The sequence below is a fragment of the Psammomys obesus genome, unplaced genomic scaffold, assembly GCF_907164565.1.
Source record: "Psammomys obesus unplaced genomic scaffold, mPsaObe1.curated_primary_1811, whole genome shotgun sequence".
Taxonomy (NCBI): domain Eukaryota; kingdom Metazoa; phylum Chordata; class Mammalia; order Rodentia; family Muridae; genus Psammomys; species Psammomys obesus.
The window spans coordinates 26,107,251-26,134,147 of NW_026585797.1; the positions used below are offsets into that span (position 1 = coordinate 26,107,251).

General features: G+C 38.4%; 1 protein-coding gene and 1 pseudogene across 2 annotated transcripts in view; one reads left to right on the top strand and one right to left on the bottom strand.

The window, feature by feature from the left end:
• The window catches only part of Nkain2 (sodium/potassium transporting ATPase interacting 2), a 1,156,795-nt gene that overhangs the window by 179,828 nt on the left and 950,070 nt on the right, over positions 1-26,897 (bottom strand). The gene's annotated exons all lie outside the window — the stretch shown is intronic.
• LOC129670659 (40S ribosomal protein S3a-like) lies at positions 23,043-23,833 on the top strand (annotated as a pseudogene).

Below are 26,897 nucleotides of genomic sequence, written 5' to 3' on the forward strand. Positions count from 1 at the left end.
TGGGAAAGGAGAGAAAAAGTGACAACAGATTTATAGTTACTTTTCTCATATTTTTTTGTTTCAAACATCTATTCCTTTTGCCCTTCTGAATGAGGATTGAGCATCTTCCCTGGCATCCTCTTTCTTGCTTGGCTTATTTAGGAGTACAGATTTTATTATGTTTATCCTAATATCCACTTATAAGTGAGTATATACCATGTGTGTCTTTCTGCTTCTGAGATACCTCATTCAAGTTAATCTTTTCTAGTTCCATCCATCTGCCTGCAAATTCCATGATTTCCTTGTTTTTAGTAGCTGAGTAATATTCCATTGTGTAGATGTACCACAATTTCTGCATCCATTCTTCAGTTGAGGGGCATCTGGGCTGTTTCCAGCTTCTGGCTATTATAAATAAAGCTGCTACAAACATGGTTGAGCAAATGTCCTTATTGTGTACCTGAGCCTCTTTTGGATATATGCCTAGGAGTGGTACAGCTGGATCTTGAGGTAGCATTATTCCTAATTTTCTGAAAAAGTGCCAGGTTGATTTCCAAAGTGGTTGTACAAATTTACATGCCCACCAACAATGGAGAAGGGTTCCCCTTTCTCTACACCCTATCTATCATGTGTTGTCACTTGAGTTTTTGATCTTGGTCATTCTGGTAGGTGAAAAGTGAAATCTCAGGGTTGTTTAATTTGCATTTCCCTGATGACTAAGGACGTTGAGCATTTCTTTAAGTGTTTCTCTGCCATTCTATATTCCTCTATTGATAACTCTGTTTAGCTCCTTACCCTATTTTTAAATTGGATCAATTGATTTGTTGCTTTTTAACTTCTTGAGTTCTTTATATAATACTGGATTTTGCCCTCTCTCAGATATAGGGTTGGTGAAAATTCTTTCCCAGTCTGCAGGCTGTTGTTTTGTTCTGATGACAGTGTCCTTTGCTTTACAGAAGCTTTTCCATTTCATGAGGTCCCATTTATTGATTGTTGCTCTTAGAGCCTGTGCTGTTGGTGTTCTGTTCAGGAAGTTGTCTCCTGTGCCAATGAGTTCAAGCCTTTTCCCTACTTTTTCTTCTATCAGGTTTAATGTGAAAACAATTTGAGGAATCAAGGAAACCAAGAGCTGGTTCTTTGAGAAAATCGACAAGAGAGACAAACCCTTAACCAAACTAACTAAAAGACAGAGAGAAAGTATCCAAATTATCCAAATCAGAAATGAAAATGGGGATATAATGAAGACACTGAGGAAATCCAAAGAATCATTAGGTCTTACTTCAAAAGCCTATATGCAACAAAATTTGAAAATCTAAATAAAATGGATAATTTTCTTGATAGATTCCATTTACCAAAATTAAATCAAGATCAAGTAAATATATTAAATGGTCTTATATAACCAAGAAAATAGAAGCAGTCATCAAAAGTCTCCTTTCCAAAAAAGCCCAGGGCCAGCTGGTTTCAGTACAGAATTCTACAGTCCTTCAAAGCAGAGCTAACGCTAATACTCTTTAACTACTCCACAAAATAGAAACAGAAGGAACACTACTAACCTCATTTTATGAGGCCACCATCACCTTGATACCTAAACCACACAAAGACCCAACAAAAAAAAAAGAAAACTTCAGAACTATCTCTCTTATGAACATTGATGCAGAAATATTCAATAAAATACTCGCAAACTGAATCCAAGAACACAGCTTTTATTTCTTTCTCTTCTCTTCCTGCTCTGGGAAGACTGCAAGTGCTACATAAAATAATAGTTTCCCTCCTTCCTATCCTCCCAGTCCCTCCCTGTCACCTCTCAATTACTCACAAAACAAAGACAGAACACTTTCATTTATCGTTCACTTCATAGAATGTTGGCTATAGATTTTTTGCATATACCTATATTCTAGTGAGATATGGTTCTTCTACTCTTAAATTCTTTAGATATTTTAGTAAGAAATGTTGTTGACCTTCACCAAACACTTTTCTGCACAAATTCGCACGATCATATGATTCATGTGTATATTTATACAATGTATTACATTTATTGATTTGCACAGATTGAATTATTCTTCCATTTATGGAATGAAGTCAATTTGTTCACAGTGTATGATTTTTGTCAATGATGAATTTAATTTGCAATTATTTTATTGAGGATATTTGTGTCTACTTAAAACTAAATATTGGTCTCAAATTTCTTTTTGTGTTGTATCATTGCTTGGGTTTAGAATTAGCTTAATGATGGCTTTGCAAAATGATTTGATAAGGTTCCATATCTTCCTATTTTATACAATAATTGGAAGGAAATTGATTTCAGTTCATCTTTTTTTTCTTTTTTTATTATTATTTTTTTCTTTTTAGTTACATTTTGTTAACTCTGTGTCCCAGCTGTATCCCGCTCCCTCATTCCCTCCCCAACTCCACACTCCCTCCCTGGTCTCCTCCCTGCCCTTTTCCAAGTCCACTGATAGGGGAGGACCTCCTCCCCTTTCATCTGACCCTGTTTTATCAGGTATCTTCAGGGCTGGCTGCAAAGTCCTCCTCTGTGGCCTAACAGACTGCTCCTCCCCGGGGGGGGGGGTCAAACAGCCTGCCCTTGAGATCCTGTTAGAAATAGTCCGTGTTCCCCTTACTTTGGAAAACTACTTGGTTACTGAGCTACCACAGGCCACATCCGAGGAGAAGTTCTAGGTTATATCCATAGATGGTCCTTGGTTGAGTGTCAGTCTCAGAAAAGACCCTGTGCCCAGATATGTTTGGTCCTTGTAGAGCTCCTATCCTTTCCATATCATACTAACTTCCCTTCTTTCATATGATTCCCTGCACTCTGCCGAGGGTTTGGTTATAAGTCTTAGTGTCTGCTTTGAAACACTGCTAGGTAGAGTCTTTCAGATGCCTTTTGTGGTAGACTCCTGTCATAAGTTCAATGCACATCCCATTTGTCTTTCTAAATGAGGATTAATCACCTTCGCCTGTGTCCACTTTCTTGATTATCTTCTTTAGGTGTGTAGATTTCATTATGTTTATCATATCTTGTAGGTCTATATAAGCGAGTATATACCAAGTTTGTCTTTCTCCTTCTGGGATACTTCACTCAGAATGATCTTTTCTAGATCCCACCACTTGCCTGCAAATTTCATGATTTCCTCCTTTTTGATTGCTGAGTAGTATTCCATTGTGTAAAAATACCACAATTTCTGTATCCATTCCTCCGTTGATGGACATCTGGGTTGTTTCCAAGTTCTGGCTATTACAAATAAAGCTACTATGAACATGGTTGAACAAATGTCCTTGTTGTGTACTTGAGCAAATTTTGGGTATATACCTAGGAGTGGTATAGCTGGGTCTTGAGGTAGCACTACTCCTAGTTGTCTGAGAAAGCGCCAGATTGACTTCCAGAGTGGTTGAACCAGTTTACATTCCCACCAGCAATGGAGGAGGGTTCCCTTTTCTCCACAACCTCTCCAGCATGTGCTATCACTTGAATTTTTCATCTTGGCCATTCTGATGGGTGTAAGGTGAAATCTCAGGGTCGTTTTGATTTGCATTTCCCTAATGGCTAATGAGGTTGAGCATTTCTTTAAGTGTTTCTCTGCCATTCGATGTTCCTCTTTCGAGAATTCTCTGTTTAGCTCTGTTCCCCATTTTTTAAGTGGATTACTTGGTTTGTTGCTTTTCTGCTTCTTTAATTCTTTATATATACTGGATATTAGCCCTCTGTCAGATAAAGGGTTGGTGAAGATTCTTTCCCAATCTGTAGGCTGTCTATTTGTTTTGATGGCAGTGTCTTTTGCTTTACAGAAGCTTTTCAGTTTCATGAGGTCCCATTTATTGATTGTTGCTCTTAGAGCCTGTGCTGTTGGTGTTCTGTTCAGGAAGTTGTCTCCTGTGCCAATGAGTTCTAGGCTGTTTCCCGCTTTTTTTTCCAACTGATTTAGAGTATCTGGTTTTATGTTGAGGTCCTTGATCCACTTGGACTTTAGTTTTGTGCAGGGTGATAAATATGGATCTATTTTCATTTTTCTGCATGTAGACATCCAGTTGGTCCAGCACCATTTGTTGAAGATGCTGTCTTTTTTCCATTGAATGGATTTGGCTTCTTTGTCAAATATTGAGTATTCATAGGTGTGTGGGTTTATTTCTGGGTCTTCTATGCAATTCCATTGATCCTCCTTTCTGTTTCTATGCCAATACTATGCAGTTTTTATTACTGTTGCCCTGTAGTACAGCTTGAGATCGGGAATGGAGATACCTCCAGATGATCTGTTGTTGTACAGGATCGTTTTGGAGATTCTGGGTGTTTTGTTTCTCCATATGAAGCTGAGAATCTTTTTTTCAAGGTCTGTAAAGAATTGAGTTGGTATTTTGATGGGAATTGCATTGAATCTGTAGATTGTTTTTGGCAGGATGGCCATTTTCACAATGTTAATCCTACCAATCCATGAGCACGGGAGATCTTTCCATCTTCTGAGATCTTCTTCAATTTCTTTCTTCAAAGACTTGTAGTTTTTCTCAAACAGGTCTTTCACTTGCTTGGTTAGAGTCACACCAAGGTACTTTATGTTATTAGTGGCTATTGTGAAGGATGTTGTTTCCCTAATTGCTTTCTCAGCCTTTTTGTCTTTGGTATACAAGAGGGCTTCTGATTTTTTTGAGTTGATTTTGTATCCTGCTTCTTTGCTGAAGGTGTTTATCAGCTGAAGAAGTTCTCTGGTTGAATCTTTGGGGTCGCTCATGTATACTATCATATCATCTGCAAATAGTGACACTTTGACCTCTTCCTTTCCGATTTGTATCCCCTTGATCTCCTTTAGTTTTCTTATTGCTCTGGCTAGGACTTCAAGTACAATGTTAAAGAGATATGGAGAGAGTGGGCAGCCTTGTCTTGTCCCTGATTTCAGTGGGATTGATTTAAGTTTCTCTCCATTGAGTGTGATGTTGGCTATAGGCTTGCTGTATATTGCCTTTACTATCTTTAGGTATGTGCCTTGTATCCCTGATCTCTCCAAGACTTTAAACTTAAATGGGTGTTGGACTTTGTCAAATGCTTTTTCAGCATCTAAGGAGATGATCATGTGGTTTTTCTCCTTCAGTTTGTTTATGTGGTGGATTACATTGATGGATTTCCGTATGTTGAACCACCCTTGCATTCCTGGGATGAAGCCTACTTGGTCATGGTGGATGATACCTTTGATGTGTTCTTGGATTTGGTTTGCAAGTATTTTATTGAGTATTTTTGCATCAATGTTCATAAGAGAGATAGGTCTGAAGTTCTCTTTTTTTGTTGGATCTTTGTGTGGTTTAGGTATCAAAGTGACTATGGCTTCATAGAATGAGTTTGGTAGTGTTCCTTCTATTTCTATTTTGTGGAATAGTTTGAGGAGAATTGGTGTTAGTACTTCTTTGAAGGTCTTGTAGAATTCTGCACTGAAGCCATCTGGTCCAGGGCTTTTTTTGGAGGGGAGACTGTTAATGACTGCTTCAATTTCCTTGGGAGATATAGGGCTATTCCGTCTTTCTACCTGATCTTGACTTAATTTTGGTAGATGGAATCTGTCAAGAAAGTTATCCATTTCATTTAGATTTTCAAATTTTGTGCCATATAGGCTTTTGTAGTATGACCTAATAATCGTTTGGATTTCCTCAGTGTCTGTAGTTATGTCCCCATTTTCCTTTCTGATTTTGCTGATTTGTATGGTTTCTCTCTGCTTTTTAGTTAGTTTGGCTAAGGGTTTGTCTATCTTGTTGATTTTCTCAAAGAACCAGCTTTTTGTTTCATTGATTCTTTGGATAATTTTATTTGTTTCTAATTGATTGATTTCTGCCCTTACTTTGATTATTTCCAGCCTTCTGCTCCTCTTGGGTGTATCTGCTTCTTTTTTTTCTAGGTTTTTCAGTTGGGCCATTAAGTTGTTTGTATGTGATGTTACGGATTTCTTCTTGTAGGCACTTAGTGCTATAAATTTTCCTCTGAGCACCGCTTTCAATGTGTCCCATAAATTTGGGTATGTTGTGCCTTCATTTTCATTGAATTCTAGAAAGTCTTTAATTTCTTTCTTTATTTCTTCCTTGACCCAGCTGTCATTGAGTAGTAAGTTATTCAGTTTCCATGTGCGTGTCGGCTTTTTGTTGTTTCTGTTGTTGTTGATGTCCAGCTTTAGTCCATGGTGGTCAGATAGTATACAAGGGATTATTTCAATCCTTTTGTATCTGTTGAGGCTTGTTTTGTGACCAACTATATGGTCTATTTTGGAGAAGGTTCCATGTGGTGCTGAAAAGAAGGTGTACTCTTTTGAGTTTGGGTGAAAAGATCTGTAGACGTCTATTAGGTCCATTTGATTTAGGGATTCTGTGAGTGCTTTTATTTCCCTATTTGGTGACTGTCTGGTTGATCTGTCCCTTGATGAGAGTGGGGTGTTGAAGTCTCCCACTATTAAGGTATTAGGATCAATGTATGATTTAAGCTTTAATATTGTTTCATTTACGAATGTAGGTGGTCTTGTATTTGGGGCATAGATATTCAAAATTGTGATGTCCTCTTGTTGGATTTTTCCTTTGATGAGAATATAGTGGCCCTCCTTATCTTTTTTTATTAACTTCGGATGAAAGTCTATTTTATTAGATATTAGGATGGCTACTCCAGCTTGTTTTCTGGAACCATTTGCTTGAAAAACATTTTTCCAGCCCTTTACTCTGAGGTAGTGTTTATCTTTGTTGCATAGGTGTGTTTCTTGGATGCAACAGAATGTTGGGTCTTGTTTCCGTAACCATTCTGTTAGCCTGTGTCTTTTTATTGGTGAGTTGAGTCCATTAATATTGATAGATAATATTGACCAATGCATGTTAGTTCTTTTTGTAATGGAGTCGATGATCTTACCTTGTTTCATTGCTTGTTTTCTTTTCATTTTTGTTGGGATATTACCTGTATGCCCTGTTTTCTTGGGTGAATTCATTTTCGTTGGATTGGAGTTTTCCTTCTAGTATCTTCTGTAGGGTTGGTTTGCTGTATAGATATTGCGTAAATTTAGTTTTGTCATGGAATATTTTGTTTTCTCCATCTATGTTGATTGAAAGCTTTGCAGGGTATAGTAGTCTGGGTTGACATTTGTGATCTCTTAGAGTCTCCATGATGCTTGCCCAGGTCCTTCTGTCTTTCATAGTTTCTGATGAGAAGTCTGGTGTGATTCTGATAGGTCTACCTTCATATGTTACTTGGCCTTTTTCCCTTGCTGCTTTTAATATCTTTTCTTTGTTCTGTAGATTTAGTGTTTTGACTATGATGTGACATGATGTGTTTCTTTTCTGGTCTAGTCTATTTGGTGTTCTGTAGGCCTCTTGTATATTTATGGACATCTCTTTCTTTAAGTTGGGAAAATTTTCTTCTATGATTTTCTTGAAAATATTTTCTGGACCTTGGAGCCTGGAGTCTTCTTTTTCATCAATTCCTATTATTCTTAGATTTTGTCTTTTCATAGCATCCTTGATTTCTTGGATACTTTGTGATTGAAATTTTTCTGATTTTACTTTTTCTTTGAGAGAAGTATCAATTTCTGCAAGTGTGTCTTCAGCTCCAGAGATTCTCTTTTCCATCTCTTGTATTCTGTTGGTGATGCTTACTTTTGTGGTTCCTGATCTTTTCTCCAAGTTCTCCAGCTCAAGAGTTTTCTCATTTTGTGTTCTCTTTATTGATTCTAATTCTGTTTTCATGCCTTGCACCATTTCTTCCATGTGTTTGAATTTGGATTCCTGTCTCTCTACGATGGACTCTATTTCTTTGTTCATTTCCTTTTTGTATGCCACTAATTTTTTCTCTACTTGTGCCTCTATTTGTTTGGCTATGTTTGCCTGTGTTTCTTTAAGGGTTTTGTCTATTTCTTCTTTCTTTATCTCCAATTGACTGGCCAACTCTTTGAAAGATTTGTTCATTTCCTCCTTATGAGCCTCAAATAATTGAGCAAGCATGGCTTTAAGGTCATTTTCCTGTGCTTCTGATGAATTGGAGTATCCATCGATTTTGGGGTTTGCTGGTGAAGTCATGATGTCCTGATTTATGTTGGAAGTGTTCTTTCACCTACCCCTGGCCATTGGCTTATCTGAGACCTTTCCTGTTTGTTTTTGGAAACTGCCGATCAGACTGGTACTGTCTCTCTCTCGAGTCTGGAGAATTCTTCAGGAAGTTGAGAGAGGTCCCATGTCCTTAGTGTGTGCTGAGGACTAGCTGTACCTGTGGGAGGAAAGTACGCAGGCGCAAACAGAGGCAAATGCAAGCGTGCGTGCGTGTGTATGTGTGTGTGTGTGTGTGTGTGTGTAAGTGGGCGTGGGCATGTGTCTTAAGGGACAGAGTGATGGCTAATGTTGAACCCTTGAGTGTGTGGGAAGGACTCTGCAATGTATATGTCGCAGGCACTAGTGATGATCGCAGCGTAATTTCTGGCATTAACTGCCTTAACTCCTCAATTAGACCCACAGAGCAGGAACTTCAATGTTCCAAGTGCCCCTCTGTTTCCCAAAGTGGGTATATGGGTGGGAGGGGTTTCGATGCCTGGCTTCTGTTTTAGCAGGACCCAGGATCAGTAGAGCTGCAGATTCTCAAGGGTTCACTCACTTACAGGCAGGTCACTTGGCAGAGAACGGGGTATCTGGGCTCTCTGCTCTCTGGTTTGGCCCTGCTTCTTTGATGTGCTCTGCCAGTTCCGTGCTGCTGTCACTGCCAGGTTATGAGGTCTTGCTGCAGCTGGAGATTTCAGGGTGGTCACGTCAGTGGGAATCGGGGTAACCAGCCTTTCTGTTCTCTGGTTTGGCCCTGGTTAGTCTTAAACTGGAGGGCTGATGGGCCCCGCCAGCTCAGTGCTGCTCCGCCGCCAGGTTAGAAAGTCCCGCTGTAACTGGAGACTGGGTTGCTAGTCCAGATGCTTTCTGGGAAGTCCTGGGGTCTCTTCACTGTGCTCTCCAAGCTTCGGAGGCCCAGCGCCTGGTGTGTCTAGCTTGTATGGCGTTTCTGTCTGGTTTTGGTGAGTATATAGCGTATTCTCTGTCACTGTGGGATTGGGCGGGCCGTACCGTCAGTGATGGCGATCCTGCGGAGCTAGTATGGCGTCTAGCAGACTCGGGCCCTGGGAGGATGGTGCAGCCGCCGCGCGAATCTGGGGCTCCAAGACACAGTACTGCTGGCCTTTGCCGATAAAGGGCTTGGGGCTCCGCCTCAGTGGCTTCAGGCCCCAGGCAGTTAGGTCTTCCCCAAACAAGTCCCTGGGTGACCCGAGACCAAGGTTTTCACCTCCTGCGATGTTCCCTGTTGTTTAGAAAGTCTCTCCGTTGTTTTCCTGGCTTCAGAAATTCTTCCACTCATCAACTCAAAACTTTATCTCTTCCACAGCTCTGAAACTGTGTGTGCTAGTCGCCATCTTGGCTCCGCCCCTGAGCATTTCTTTCTCAGTTCATCTTTAACTATGTGAAGAATCTACTAGTGAGTCTATCTTGTCCTGTGCTTCTGTTTCTTTTCTTTTCTTTTCTTTTTAATTGAAAGAACTTTTATTACTCCTTTAGTCTCATTGTTTATTATGAGACTAAATTGTCTATATTCTCTTGGTTTAACTTTGATAGGTCATTTGACGTTTCTAAAAATGACTCTATATCTCAGGAAATAATCCCAATAATTGATATATGGTGTTTCATGAAATATTAGAAAGTTTCTGCACAGCAAAGAAAATTATAGTCAAGAGAAAGACTATGGCATAAAATCTTTAGCAGCTATATCCTTGATAGAATATTAATATATAGAATTTATGAATAACTCGAAAGCAATCAGGGATTCAAATAATCCAATCAATAAATAACCAAATGAAATGAACAGTACTTTTAAAAAGATGGATCACAGATAGCTAACATGCACACTAAAAAACTCACCATCCTTAGTCATCAGTGAAATGCAAACTAAAATTACACAGGGATTTTTTTTTTTTTTTTTTTTTTTTTTTAGTTTTAGGCATGTCTTTACTTTTACTTTGTTGCTAGCAATCCTTTAATTCAGGATTAAAATCCTTTTCTTTTTTTAATTTTTTATTAATTACACTTTATTCATTTTGTATCCCCCTATAAGCCCCTCCCTCCTCCCCTCTCGATCCCATCCTCCCTCCCCTTTCTGCATGCATGCCACTCCCCAAGTCCACTGATAGGGGAGGTTCTCCTCTCCTTTCTGATCTTAGTCTATCAGTTCTCATCAATCACACACAAACAATCATTCAAAAGAAACAATAACAAATGCTGCTGAAGCTGTGCTGTTAAAAGAATGCTCACACATTTAGGTAGGAATATAAATGAGTAAAGCACCATGACTATAAATTTTGGTTGCCAAAAACTAAAACTACCATATAAGATCCAGCTCTACAGTTCCTAAGAATATACCATAAGAACCTAAATCAGCATGCTGCAGAGACCTCATCGCTTCTATGCTTATTGTGACACTCTGAAAGTGGCCATGTGTGGAAGTGACCTAGGTATCCACCAGCTGTTGGTATAATGTTCTTTTGAAATGTATACACCTTACCCTTGTTCTCGCTCTCTGGCTTCAATCCGGACATTGCATTGTGATACTTTTTCTCAGCATCACCTGTCTCAACTTTTGTAAACATGACAAAATAAAACAACCAGCCACGATGTTGAGCAATAGAGAGGAAGGAATAGGTGGGGCGAGGAAAGGAGCCAGAGGACAGGAAGGAGTGGGAGGAAAAGGGTAGGAGAGGCTGGGAGAACTGAGGCAGGAGCAGAGATCTTGGAACAATGTGGAGAGATGGACTGGACCTAATATATCACTAAAAGCAAGTATAATGTGGGAAATCTAAATGTTGGGAAACTATGAGGGCTTGAAGGTTCAGGATGGAACAACTATTGCTGAGCATTGTGTTCTAGGTTGATTAAATAAATCCCAGTGTCTGTGTGGTGATTTAGGTATACAGATGTTTAGGATTAACAGCAACTTTACCAGAAGATATATCAGTACTAAATATTAATCGTCACCTACAACAATCAGTAGACAAATCAATAAAGAAAATGTTGTATATATACATAATGTATTATCATTCGGATATAAAAAAATTAAATTATGACTTTGCAGAAAAATGATGGAACTGGGGGTCATTATATTAAGATAATGATGCTGGATTGATTAAAAACGTAACATTTTCTCTCATATGTAAAATATATTTAAAGAAAAGAGGATGGGCTAAGAGGGGAGAGGAAGTCATTTAAAGGGAATGGAGGGGATAACAAGAGGAGGTGTTGGAAGGTACATGACCTGACAGCTGAGGGGAATACTGTTTGGTTTGTGGAAGGGGACCAGACAAGTGTTGAAGAGAAAATCCACTGGGACCTAACTAGAACAATTATAATGATACTTATTACAATGAAATCAAGTATTTTTATATATTAACCTATAAATTATTAAGAAAGCTAAAACATATCACCAAGCTACAGTATCCGTAGGATTCGGGCATAAATATAAGAAAAAAAACCAAACAGAGCTATGGAGCATGGAACAAGCCTCAGGCACAGAGTGAGCTGCTGTGACAGGATGACAAAGATGGTAGGTGTTCTTTCAGATAGTTCAGGACAAGTAGTCAATCCTTTCAAGAAAAAAGAACCACTTTTCAAATTATATCACTCCAAAATGTTAGCTGGACATTAATTAAGGGCACAATATAGGAAACAATAATGTACTAGAGAACAAATACTGAGCTGTATTTCTGAGCACCATAATGAGTAATTTTTTTTTTGAGAAAGGCAACAAATGAGCATAACTCAATAGACAGTATTTGATGAGTCTGAGCACTACCGAATGAAATATCTGGGATGGAAGACGCAAGACAAACCAAAGGGTAAAAAGAAACGCTGGAAGACAGCTTGCAAAAAGTGAGTTTCATGTATATATTTAAATGTTCGCATTGAATATATCATAGCTGATCTTTTTATTTAATTTAATTTTATTTTATGTGCATTAGTGTGAAGGTGTCAGATTCCTTGGAATTGATGGTTCAGACAGTTGTGAGCTGCCATGTGGGTGCTGGGAATTGAATCCAGGTCCTTTGGAAGAGCAGACAGTGCTCTTAACCATTGAGCCATCTCTCCAGCCCCATAGCTGATCTTAATTGCCAACCTGATTGGACAGAGAAGACTGTAGGTTGGGTGTGTTTCCAAATAGGATTAACCTGGTCTGAATAAGTGTGTGATACATTATCATATTGAATAGGGCTCTGGCTGGAATAAAGCTGAAAAAAAGGAAAAAAAAAAAAAAAAAAAAAAAGAAAGCCAGCTACATTCGGTGTTCTCTCTCTGCTTTGGGAAAGCTTTGCAGCACGATGGAGTCTCACCTGTAAAACCTTGATCCTATGTCACATTCTTCCCTTCTTAAGCTATTTAGGTCAAGTATTATGTCACAGCCACAACAAAAACGTGGACACAGAACATTTTAAAATATCGACCAGAAAACTGGCTAACTGTCGTGTCACACCAGGTGGATCTTGGATTTCTTCAGTTTTTCTGGTAATCAAGGAAATGTCTCTCAAGGAAGGTAGTGAGTGAGCCATGCCACTAGTTTGGCAAGAAAGCATGAAGCTTAACTATGCGACTGTGTTAAAGAGCTCCGTCTGCGTTTGTCTTGTTTTGGATCTGTCCATAATTGATCTTTTAGCATTTAGAGATGGGGCCAGCCAACAGCAGAGTGAGTGGCAACAGGGAGATGGGAACAACAAAGATGGCAATGAGGGCCTATGTGTCGGGGTTGGGGAGTTCTGGTAGGGAAAAATGCTGGTGGTGGCTGGCCCATTTTTCAGGTGAGTCTCCAAGTATAGCTATGAAACATGAGCATCTGACAGGCTGAGAAATGACCCATGCTTTTAAACATGGTGGCCACTCTTTGTTGCTCTCATTCTAAAAATAATAAGAGTAAGTAGTCTTTGAGAGCTCCAGTTGGAGTTCTACTTAAGCTCCATTTGCATCATTTCTTTAAAAAATATTTTAATTGTGTGTGCGCGCATGAGAGCGTGCTATGCACATTTAAATGCAGGTGCCCACAGAAGACAGAAGAGGATGTTTCACCATCTGGAGGCGGAGTTATAGGTTATGAGCCATCTGATGTGAGTGCTGGGGACAGAATTTGGGTCCTCTGGAAGAGCAGTGCATCTATTTAGCATATAAAATCTTGCTCCTTGGTTACAAAATGCAGTAAAATCCTTTCCGTGTAGTCCATCTTCATTCCTTTGTGTCAAGCCACAGATACCCAGAATCATTTTTTTGCTTGGGAATCTCTGTGTCTATATCTAGGCTGGAACTCAAATCACTGCCTCGTTGCTGAGCCATCACCAGTGAAGCTTCTTCCTGCAGGTGATAAGAACTAACACAGACACCCAAAACTGGACAATGAGCAGGGAGTAAGAGAGATTGGTACACTCAGTCCTAAATGGGATGTCTTCATCAAACCCTTCCACTCAGAGATCAGGGATTTATAGGGAAGAGGAGGAAGAAAGATTCTAAGAGCCAGAGGTGATGGATGGCTTCCAAAAGCCAGCATTTTTCAGACACAACAAGATGGATGAACGCATGAACTCATCAAGACTGTGGCAGCATGTTCAGCACCTGCACAGATTCAAGTCAGATGGGGTCTTAGTGTTGAAAAGGGGAAATGAACAAGAGCCCACACCCCTAGCATAGAAGCTATTGATGCCTGCATGCAGATAAAAAAATAGTTTTCTCCAATAGAATTTCACTGGGTATATTAACCACATTTCAGAAGAAGTATTAGGAGATGGCCAGGACAAAAATGAACTCAGGGCATTTTTGTAATCTTTTTTTTTTTTCCATATTGCTTTGTTTGGGCACTATATGTCTTACTGGTCTTTTGTATATATGTTTTGTTTTCTATTTTTTGTGTTTTGTTTATTTATTTATTTTTTTAGTGTGTGTGTGTTTCTTTTTGCTGTTGTTTGGCATATCAGAGGCTGATGAAAAGATGGAAAGGATCTGGGGGAAGCTGAAGAAGAGGAAAAGCTTGATCAGAATTATTGTATGAAAATATTTTTCAATAAAGTTGTCCAAAATTAGGGTAAGGAAGAAATTGCTATAGTGAATGAAATAAAAAAAATAATTGCACTAAAAAACAAACAAAATGCAGTAAAAGAAATGAAGTTCTAGCAGCAGCAGGATGTGTAATCTATTGAAGTCTTGCTTCTGGAAAAGGATGTAGAGGGCTCAGGTAGATTTTCCTTTTGCTTACTGTAGTTGTAGCAAGCTGGACAGGTGTTTAAGGTTCTTATATTCTGCCTTTGGTTACAGAGTCAACACTGTCATCCCCCCAGTACAGAAATGAACCCTTCAGTGGACTCGGGATTCCCAACCTCAAACCTTGGTTTAAAAGTTACCAGAGTAACTAAACATCGAATGTGCCAGATTCTTAAGCCAGACTCAGTTCTTCGTGTCAAAAAAATGTCCACCTACTTGAAATAAATGCTGGTACACCTTCTTCATAGAAGAAAGCTTTAACATGACCAGCAAACTTCAGATCTTTTATTTGAATAACACTTGAGTTGTGTTTATTTAAAAAAAAAAAAAAAAGCATCATTTTTCAGTTGCTAACAAAACAGACAGGAAAAAAAACCAAAAAAATAATGCACATTTCAGCTATTATCAGCACAGTGAAGAGCGTTTATCCTGGAGAAAAGAAGCTGAGTAGAAAGGTAGCAAAAGAAAAGATAGAACAAATCATGGTGCAGCTGGCATTCCATGCTGGATTTCTATTGGCCAGGACAGTTACTCATCATTCAAAGATCAAAGAAACGTCAAGTGCAAGTCTCATTCTTAGTCTCACTTTAAGTAAATGAACATTACTTAATGCAAGAGCTTTTGAAAAGCATTTGACAGCCTGAATTTCAATCAGAATTGGTGATGATTATGCACATATCATTATTATTATCTTGCAAAACTCTGAGTGTAAGAAAAAGGTAGTTGGCCACAAACAATGGTTCAGAGAATGCTTTCAAAGCATCTTTCCTGCACATCAACTGATTACTCAATGTCAAAGAGTCAGCCTTGCAAACACATACAGAGTGAGCAGGATGTAGTTCTGAACTTAGACGCACACGTGCACATACGTAACAATTATTAAAGAAAAAGACATACAGTCTCAGAAAAGACCCCTGTGCCCAGATATATTTGGTCCTTGTGGAGCTCCTGTCCTTTCCAGTTCATATTAACTCCCCCTTCTTTCATATGATTCCCTGTACTCTGCCGAAGGTTTGGTTATGTGTCTCAGTATCTGCTTTGATACACTGCTAGGTAGAGTCTTTCAGAGGCCCTCTATATAGGCTCCCGTCCTGTTACTTGTTTTCTCCTACATCCAATGCCTATCCCATTTGTCTTTCTAAGTGAGGATTGGTCATCTTACCCCGGGTCCTCTTTCTTGTTTATCTTCCTTAGGTGTATAGATTTCATTATGTTTATCATATCTTATAGGTCTAAATAAGTGAGTATATACCATGTGTGTCTTCCTCCTTGGGATACCTCACTCAGAATGATCTTTTCTAGATCCCACCATTTGCCTGCAAATTTCATGATTTACTCGTTTTTAATTGCTGAGTAGTATTCCATTGTGTAGATGTACCACAATTTCTGTATCCATTCCTCCGTTGATGGACATCTGGGTTGTTTCCAGGTTCTGGCTATTACAAACAAAGCTGCTATAAACGTGGTTGAGCAAATACCTTTGTTACCTAGAACCCCTGCTCAGATGTAGCCCATGGTAGCTCAGGGGAATAGGGACTATTTCTGACATGAACTCAATGGCTGACTCTTTGACCTCCCTCTCGCGCACCCCCCCTCGAGGGAGGAGCAGCCTTGCCAGGCCACAGAGGAGGACATTGCAGCCAGTCCTGAAGATACCTGATAAGCTATGGTCAGATGGAAGGGGAGGAGGACCTCCCTATCAGTGGACTTGGAAGGCGCAGGGAGGAAATGAGGGAGGGAATGAGGGAGTGGGCTCCAGCTGGGATACAAAGCTAATAAGCTGTAACTAATACTAAAAAATAAAAATTTAATTAAACAAAAAAGAAAAAGAGGCCATAAATTTGAAAGAGAGCAAGGTGGGATGCATGGAAGGGTTTGAAGGGAAGAAAGGGAAAGAGACAATGATGTATATTATAATCTCAAAATATTAAAAAAGTATTTTAAGAACAAAGCATTCTTCCCTTGCCAGAAACCATATCCCCATTTCCTGCCTTGGCAACATTCTTCAAACAAAATTCATTCTTGTTTGTTCTGTAGACTTTCGTTCATCGTAGGTTGCCATGTTGTTTTGGAAATGCTTTTTTTCTCTGAGAGGTAATACATTAAAACTTCTCATTGGCTAGCTTATGTTTCAAAATTTGAGAGCCACTTGATAGTACTCTTTATACTAACACAGATATTCACTAGAACTAATCCATCCCAGAAGGCAGAGTGGGCTATGAGGGCTGTTGTGGAATTATTCTGTGTGTTATGTGCTTTGGAAGAAAACACGTAATTAGGACTGGTGTTAAAAGGAAAACCAAAGGGAAAAATATGAAGCCTCGAAAAGCAAACACTGTTCACCTCCAACTTTTTTGACAGCAAACATTAATTTTACAGGCCTTGGTTTTACAAGCAAGGTCATAATATTTTCCAAAATATCTTGTTTCTCTCTATGTAAAGAGAAGATATGTTTGAGTGTGAACACAGGAAAGCTTCCTTATGATCTTTATCCTGGAATAACCTGTGGACCTCTGCCCTTGTCAACAAGACAAAAATTACACTAAATAGTTTGCGTGGTCTGTTCTAGAATTTTGACTCTTGAAAGTAATGTTTTGAATGGGATTAACTAAAATAGCTTCTTTTATTATGTTATCTCACTTGATAGTTTAGTTTATTTTTTTTTTACTTGCGCATGTATATTTATTGCAGTAAACATACAATGGTTAGTCACAGTAGCCAATTATGGAATCATTTAGCTTACTCTTTTAGAGTCCAAAGTTAGAGTGTATTTAAAATATGCCTATTTGTTTGCTTTATTTCTTTTGCTTTATTTGCTTTATTTATTACCAACATTAGTAAACGTAGCTATCTTAGTGTAATCATAAGAAAAGACGCAGTCACTGTGAAATTTAGTAAATTCAATCTTGGCACAGTTGAGAAATTTGCTCTATTAAAATTCTATATATCTTTCTTTGAAAGTGTTAACAAAAAAAAAAAACAACAACAAATGTTAGAAACAAATAGCCACTTTTTAAAACCTTTGTCAACTTGCATGGGTGATTTTTTTTTGTATGCACGCATTTTTTACTTGAATTAATGAACATATTTCAGTTTGTTCTTTTAAGGAAAGCCTCTTGACAGTTAAGTGTCATTTAGAAGCAAAACTCAAAACTTTGGTATGAAATCTGACACTGATTCGAGTGAAATATGGTAGACCTAAAAGACAGATGCAAAACATTAATTTCGAAATGAGAAATTTGAGTGCTTTCTTGAAAGAGTCATGAGCAGTTTTGAATGGTTATATGAATAGCAAGTTATTTTCTATTAATATGAAATATAAATTCCATTCTCTGGTTTGTGAAGATTTTTCATAGATGGAAATTAAATATACTTTGATATAATTAGGTGGCATCACCTGTTACATTTGCTCCTCTTTTATAAAGCCAGTTGAAGCAGCACTTCTTAGATGGTCCCCAGTAAAATTCTTTTTTAAAAAATTATAATTTTATTTATATATTTATTTATTACAATTTATTCACTTTGTATCCCTGCTGCAGCCCTCTCATTTGGTCCTCCCAGTCTCACCCACCCTCTCTCCTCCCCTTCTATCCTAGCTATCAGGTCTCAGAACTGGATGCATTGTCTTTCTCTGTGGCCTGGCAAGACTATACCTCCCAAGGGGAGATGATCAGAGAAAAACTTGTACAAAGTGTTTGTACAAGTTCTGAGTTCATGTCAGAGACAGCCCCTTACTAGGAAACTCACTTGCAAACTGAGCAGCCAATGGGCTACATCTGAGCAGGGGTTCTTCATGCATGGTCCTTAGTTGCAGTATTGTTCTCTGCAGGGCGCCTGGGCCCAGGAATTTTGGCTCTGTTCTCCTTGTGGAGTTCCTGTCCCTGCAGGTCTTTCTATATCCCTCTTCTTCTGTGAGGATCCTTGCACTCTGCCCAAAGTTTGGCTAGGAGTCTCAGTAAGGAAAAACATTTTCTATAAATGCTGAATATCACTTTTCTTACATTGTCTAAAGTCCCAGCTCAAACTGTCATCTAGTTTTGGGAGTTATTTACTTATAACTACATTATTATGGGAGAATATTCACTATAGCAGAAGCAACAACTACTATTATCTAAAAGAAAATCAAGTAAATGAAAGAATAGTTCTGTGTTTTTAGTAACTCAGCAAAATTAAATAAGCAATGACATCTTGTGTTCATAGGTACTGAGGCGGCCACTGGTTTTTGCTGTTGATTAACCCATTTAAACACTAAGTTTCAGCATCTACTATTTTGATTTTTTAAACTTTCTTTTTAAATCTCAAGTATTCACTACAATAATCCTGCCAACTTCCTGCCACTCATTAACAGCAACAACGATGACACTAATACTACTAAAGAAATAGATACTTTCAATTTATCTTCATTATTTATTCTCACACATGGAATTAAATGAATTAAGGGAATAATATAAAGTCTCAGGCATACTTTACCCCATGCAGGCAGACAATTATTCAACAATATATAATAATTTCCTTTGTTAGAAATCCAGAAACCAGTTGAAAGACTGCTGTGTTACCTTTGAATTCAAAGCTAGCAGTGAAACAGTAGAAAAATTCATGGTTTTCATACCTTATAGTCTGTTCTTAGGTTCACTAAAGTGAGTAACAGGATTGGGATAAACTCCCAACTCTTGGATTCTTTGAAGGAAAGAAAAGGAAGAACAAAACTTAGTGGCACTCATTCAGATACTTTGGTTGACTCCTTAAGGGAGTGACTTCTGTCTTGTCTCTATGTCTCTATTGACATCACTTGGAAGCAAGCTTACGTCCACTGAAAACAGGAGTGATACTTTAGGATATTATATTCATAACAAACACAGTCCTTCCTCTGGCCCATGAAAGAATGAGAAGGCAAAACACCTAGAACTCCCCGCATTTCTGACTGGAGGAAAATAATTTGAGTTTTTATAATAATCAGGTTGGGGTGTGGATGGTTCTGACTGGCTCCTCTTCTGCATGCTTTGTAGCACTGATGGGAACAGGTACACTCTATAGACTGCTGATAATAAAAGAGAGCTGGGCTATTACAAATGAAGATACTACCAACATGGATGAGCAAATGTCCTTATTGTATAGTTGAGCATATTTTGGTTACATGCCTAGGAGTGGTATAGCTGGATCTTGAGGTAGCACTATTTCTAATTTTCTGAGAAAGCACCAGATTGATTTCCAAAGTGGTTGTACCAGTTTACAGTCCCACCAGCAGTGGAGGAGGGTCCCCCTTTCTCCACATCCATCCTCTCCAGCATGTGTTCTCACTTGAGTTTTTTGATCTTAGCCATGCTGATGAGTATAAGGTGAAGTCTCAGGGCTGTTTTGATATGCATTGCCCTGCTGACTAAGGAAGTTGAACATTTCTTTAAGTGTTTCTCTGCCATCTGATATTTCTCTATTGAGAATTCTCTGTTTAGCTCTGTATCCCATTTTTAAATTGGATTAATTGATTTGTTGCAGCTTAACTTCTTGAGTTCTTTATATATTCTGGATATCAATCCTCTTTCAGATATAGGGTTAGTGGAGATACTTTCCCAGTGTGTAGGCTGGTGTTTTGTTCTGATGACAGTGTCCTTTGCTTTACAGAGCTTTTCAGCTTTGTGAGGTCCCATTTATTAATTGTTGATATTAGAGCCTGTGCTGTTGGTGTTCTGTTCAGGAAGTTGTTTCCTGTGCCAATGAGTTCAAGACTCTTCTCCACTTTTTTTTTTTCTAACAAGTTTAGTGTGTCTGGTTTTATGTTGAGGTCTTTGATCAACTTGGACTTTAGCTTTGGGCAGGGTGATAAGTATGGATCTATAGGCATTTTTCTACATTAGATATCCAGTTAGACCAGCACCATTTGTTGAAGATGCTGTCTTTTTCCATTGTATGGTTTTGGCATCTTTGTCAAAAATCAGGTGGAAGTAGGTGTGTGTGTTTATTTCTGGGTCTTCTATTCGATTGCATTGATCCACCATAAGGTTTCTATACCAATACCATGCAGTTTTTATTACTGTTGCTCTATAGTACAGCTTGAGATCAGGGACTGAGATACCTCCAGAAGATCAGATGTTCCTCGACTGAGAAATGGATACAGAAATTGTGGTACCTTTATACAATGGAACACTACTGAGCAATTAAAAACAAGGAAATCATGAAATTTGCAGGTAAATTTCATGGGAACTAGAAAAGATCATCCTTAGTGAGGTATCTCAGAAGCATAAAGACACACATGATATATTCTCACTTATAAGTGAATATTAGCTATATAATATAGGATAAACATACTAAAATCTGTACATTTAAAGAAGCTAAGCAAGGAGGAGGATCTTGGGTGAGATGCTCAATCCTCATTCAGAAAGGAAAACATGATAGACATTGGAAGAGGGAGAAAACAGGGAACAGGGGAGGAGTCTACCACAGAGGGCCTCTGAAAGACTCTATCCAGCAGGGTCTCAAAGCAGATGCTGAGACTCATGACCAATCTTTGGGCAGAATGTAGAGAATCTTATGAAAGAAGGGAGAGATAGAAAGACCTGGAGGGGACAGGAGCTCCACAAGGAGAACAATAGAACCAAAAATTCGGGGCCTAGGGGTATTTTCTGAGACTGATACTCTAACCAAGGACCATGCATGGAGAATCCCTAGAATCCCTAGAATCCCTGCACAGAGGTAGCCTATGGCAGCTCAGTTTCCAAGTAGGTTCCCTAGTAAATGGAACGTGAGCTGTCTCTAACATGAACTCAGTGGCTGGCTCTTTGATTGGGGGAGGTCATGGATAGCCTTACTAGGCCTTGGAGAAGGACAATGAAGGCAGCCTTGATGTGACCTGATAGGGTAGGATCAGATGGAAGGGAGGAGGCTTCCCCTTCAATGGACTGGGGGAACGGCTTGGTGCATGTTAAGAGAAGAGGGAGGAAGGGTGGGGTTGGGAGAGGATGAGGGAGGGGCTACAGGTAGGATATAAAGTGAATAAATTGTAATAAATAAAAAATAAAAATTAATAGAAAAGAGAGCTGGGCAGTTTGCGACAATTTCAAAGAACCTGCAATGTTATGGACACACAGCAAGGTAACAAGAGAATATGGATTCTTAATAGAGAAACTGCCAAGTTCCTATTATTTGCAAGTAGAGAGGCAGCACAACATTGAAGACACATCCCCTGAAACTGGTTAAGTAGATTCTTTTCTTTTTTTTTTTTTTGTAATTAAAAAGTTTTAATACCCACATTTAATTTCATTAATATGTTTGTTTAACTCAATTTTGAAAAAAATGTTTTGGCATGTAATCATCATAATATTTTTTTCCACATTCTTTTTTTTAATTTAATTTTATTTTTTTCGTATCAGTTACATTTTATTAACTCTGTATCCCATGATTCTTTAATCTCTACACAGGCTATTCAGTGAACATCCTCCCTGTACAATGTCAGTTCATGGTGTTTGTGAAAAGTTTCCATATTTTCAAGTGCATGAAATGAAAGTTACAAAGTATTTAAAGAAGAAGCCATGGCGCACAAAGTACAGCTACAGAAATTTATCCTGGAGTCATGATGGTATATGAAGGATCTGACAAGTAATTCAAAATAATCATCGTAAACGAGCTTAACATCTTAGAACCATTACAAATGAGCCAAAAAAGATTATTTATAATGAGATTAAAATCAAAAATGGAACCAAATGAAAATAAGAGTTGAAAAACACAATAATTCAATTGACAAATTCACTAAAAAGTCTTCAATGGAAAATCTGAGTTTAGTATCACAATCACAAACTAAAAGAGAAACTATTTGAAATGCTACAGAGAATGGAGAAAAACAAAATACTGAAGAGAGCCAAAGGCAGTAAATTGATGTACAAGACTTTTAAAGTACTTTGTGTAATACAAATTCTTATTTAAGGCCACACTTCCTGTCTACACCCTTTATTGAGCAAGGAGACATTATGACTAATGCTCCTCTTCTCGGCTCTTCTTTTTTCCAAAAATTCAACCAACTAGAGCTAAGAGCACTGCCCAGATATGAACATTGTAAGCATGAATATGATTGATTGACAGAATTCAGAAGCGGAAATAATTTAGCAGAAAAATGCCTCAGAGCTGTTTCAGAAAATTCTTCATAATGCCCTCAAAAGGTGAAGGAGATAGATGTTGGTCTCACATTAAACGCTGCTGTAGACACCTTTGGCAGCGAATTATTTCATGCTTGATATTCCTAAGACTCATCACTATGATGATGAAAGTAGAGATAATGTTAGCAGCTTCGCTTTCTGGCTTATAGAGCCCGATATCCGCCATTAGCTGGAGACATGCAACACCGCACACTTGTGATTCTTTCATCTAAGTCCTCAGCGTTTTATAGTAGTATCTGTGAGTACCGAGGAAGGATGCTAATGAGATACAAAAAGATGGCCATTGGAATTTTCTTCTTCATAATAAGAATCGGGTACAGGCAGTAAGAATGACATTCTACCATATTTCATAAATATTTATAACAGTTCTCTGTCTGTTAAAACAACAGTGTCTATTGTCAAGATCAGACAAAATATTGTGTGGTATTTGATGGCTAGTTTAATGTTAAAGCCATCTATCCTTTTTCTGCTTTTAAATAATTTAAATTTGTAACTACCTGGACTGCTCCCAGATTCATTACAATTCAATCATATACATTGCAGCTCACTTAGAAAAGCTCAAAATGTAATGGCAGCTTTAGTTTCTGGGGATAAAATCAACAGGCATTCAGAGAACAAGGTTTTGTTGTTGTTGTTGTTGTTTTGGGCTCTCTGAGCAGCACCATGGTGGTCAGCAAAGACAAATGCCTGAAGAAAGCTTGAGTAAGGGTACAAAGAAAAAAGCTGGTTGATCCATTTTTGCAGAAAGGTTGGTATGCTGTGAAGGCTCTCTGTATGTTCAACACTAAATCAATGGAAACACTCTAGTCAAAAGGACTTTGGGGACCAAAATTTCATCTGATGGCCTCCAGGGTAATGACTTTGAAGTGAGCCTTGCTGATCAAGATGAATTTGCGTTTAGGAAATTCAAGCTAATTACTGATGATGATAAGGGCAAAATCTGTCTGACCAACTTCCATGGCATGGATCTTACCTGAGACAAAAATGTGGCTATTGTCAAACCGTGGCAGATTATGGTTAAAGCTCATGTTGACATTAAGACAACTGACGGTTATTTGCTCGACCCATTCTGTGCTGTTTTTCCTTTTAAAACAATGCAACAATCAGATACTCAAGATGTCCTACATGCACCATCAACAGTTCAGCCGGATCTGGAAGAAGATGATCAAAGTCATGACCCCAAGAGTACAGGCAAGTTACTTGAAGGAAGTGGTAAATAATTAGATTCCAGCCAGCAATGGAAAAGACATAGAAAAGCCTTGCCAGTCCATTCATATTCTTCATGATTTGTTCGTTAGACAAACAAAAATGCTGAAGAACCCAAATTTTAATTGGGAAAACTCACACAACTCTATGGTGAAGGTGGTATTTCTGGGAAAACTACTAATGGCAAGACAGATGCCAAAGTTTAACAAGCTAGTGAATGTAAACTATCAGTACAAGAATTTATTTAAAAATCCAGATTTTTAATAGTGATGCATAAAAATTCCTATCTGTGAGAGCATGTGCAAGAGAGACTGAGGGGGAGGGTAGAGGAGAGGATATTTTTTAAACCAAGAAAAAAGATGTGCTTAAAATTTCCTGTATGCCGGTCTCAAGATTCTCAGCATCAGGCAGTGTAGTTACAGCACGGTTTTAACAGGATGAGCTACACAGATTTTCTGCCTGGGAAGGAATGGGTTAGTGTAAAAATAGATTGTCAATTAAGCATGAGTTGAGAGTTCAGTTTTCAGAAGATCCTGAACTTATGTCTCACATTTTGAGAAACAGATCCCGAGGAAGAACAGAAATAGACGAAGGCTAAAGAAAAGAAGAAAAACTTACATAAGCCAACTGTATGAGTTTCTCTACCCATGTCATTGGCTCACGTAAATGCCAGACATCATTTTATATACAGCCTAGATATAGCAGACGTTGGCATTTAAGTATAGATTGCTATGAGAGAAAATTGCCCTTGAATGAGAAAGGAAGTTTACTGGTGAGAAAAATGATTTCCCCCAGTTAACAGTTAAAAGCCCAATAATAGAAATGTTTTCAAGCAGAGGTTGTAGGGTAGGAAAAGAGAAGAGCTATAATGATACCTCAGTTCCCATCTGAAAAGAAAGAAAATCAGCTTCAGTTTAAATTGCAATGTGTGGGTTGTGTACACAGAGCCTTCTCCTCCCTCTTGCCTCAAACCTCGGGCTTCATGTTAAATGGGACAAATCACATCGTTCGTAGTTCTGCTCTGCTTGGTACAGCTGCTGGCTGCAGGTGGTGCCCTAAAAATATATTGTTTGTTTATTTTGTGTTGTAACTGTCTCCAGAAAAGTGCAACTGCTCCCTTCCCTTTGTGGCGGTGAACTGCGTGATGAAAGACTAAGACCTCTGCCAAACCCAGCATGAAAAGGCCCAAATAAGAGGCCCAGGTAGTGCTTGAGGCTCAGCTTCTGTTAAGTTCCATTTTCTTTGGATTCATGAAGCAAAGCTGACAAGCAGACTATCTGTCATCAGAGCCTCTTGATTGGGTCTCAGTAAAGCACAGCCAAGCTACAAACTGCCTTTGTAGGGAGGGGGGTTAGTTGAGCTGCTTTGAGATTAACATCTGTAAACACACGGGGCAGAAAAGAAAAAAAAAATCAATAATACATCACAGAAGGAAAATAGAAGCAGAGACTAATCCAGGTAAATGTTCACGTAGATTATTAAAATAGTTTTTAATGATTTTTACTTCATAACTTGCATGCTCAAATAGTCTCACCAGTCATATTGGCAAAGCACTCAGGAGTAATTCTGTTCATCCCACAGTTGTTGAACACAACACAATAATTTGTATGTAAAACCATCTTACACACTATGTTCAAAATAATGATATATGAGGTTTATGTTATCCATTAATGTAAGTGACTACTCTAGTCATTTTTTCAATAGGTGAGTTCTCAAAACAATAAACCTCCTTAAGGGTAAGGACTTACATGAGGTAACTGGTACAAAGGCAAGAGTGACAACAGTAATTTCATGCCAAGAAATTTTTGGGAAGGCATTTCTTGCTATTGAAAAAAAAATGTAATCAATAAGATTCCAATAAAAACAGATTTTTCAAATCTAGAGGATAATTAAGTAAAATGTAAACTAAGAATGATTTTATAAAAAAGAACTTTAGAAAACAATTGTCTTCTAGTAACTAAGTCACTAAAGGCTTTCTAAAATTTAGTGACATAAATGTATTTAGATTATTAATAGGAGAGGAAATATGTTAGCTAAAGAGTGGACCTCTGACCAGCAACCATCATGCCCCAGAGCCACACAGCTCCGTCCTCCTCACATTCATTCGGATCTAAGGTCAATGACCACCCATCAGGCCTTGGTTCTCATTCCTCATAGCTGTGTATACTTTGTGGAGGAGTGATCACACTGGTCACACTGTAGATGCTCTAGGCACCCGTAGGATGTAGATACACACTGGGCACTTGCCTTCTTCATAAGAACTGACGTTGGCAGGAGTCAAGTCTTCGCTGTTGCTCCAGTGATACAAATAAGTGCTCTCAGCTGATGTTGTTCAGAGGCTGAATGACTGCAAAGCTGGTTCCAGCTCTGAGCAGGTGAAGAGGAATGTACAGTTTCAACTCAAATCTGCTCAACTTCAAGCCGCTGTTCAGAAATCGCAGCTTTTATCAATCGAAAGTTGCAGGCCATGACATACATGGTTATTTCTTTAGCTGTGTGTTTGTTTTTATCTTGAAATCAGGTCTGGCTATAGGTAGCTGTGAAGAACATCTAGACTCATGGCTGTCCTCTTGCTGAGGATTGGAGCTGCAGGTATGTGCCGCCACACTGGGATCCGCATACTCTTTATTATTTTTTTAATGAATTTTGCATTTAATTTTATGCCTTTATAGTTTCGACTCTTTCCTAGGCTCAGTAAGTAAGATGAGAGTTCTTGATCCTCAAATACCAGACCTGATACTTGATAACTCACCTTTTTTTTTTCTCCATGAACTGGATCCAACCTTCTGTTTCCACATAAAGGAAACATGTAGTGTTAACAAGTGAAGAAAAGTATCTTCTGTACAGAGCTTAAGTTATACTCACAATATGAATAAAGTTTCAAGAATGTGTAAGGTGAACAACTATTTGTTCACCATGGTTAAGCTAAGTCTAGATGAACTGAAGCTCCTTTCAGGAGAAGGTGTTAGAAAATAGCAATACTGATCCATCCTTCAGTACACTAACTGAGCAATATCTCTGGGCCCTAGCAGCAGCATGATATATTGTTCTGATATATATCCATAACACAACTATTTAGGTGAAAAATTTGTACCACTAAACTGTGCATGTCATTTTGATCCAGAACCCATACTCACAATTAAAGGTCAATAAAGGAAAGGCCCAACATATTTTTCAATATATCTTTGGTCACTATTTTCTGATAAAAAAACTTCCTATGATAACTTTTTCTATAATACTGTCTTTGTAAGTAACACTAACATGTTTGTGAAGTAAGTATGCTCCTCATTAGGAACACAGATCAATGAATAA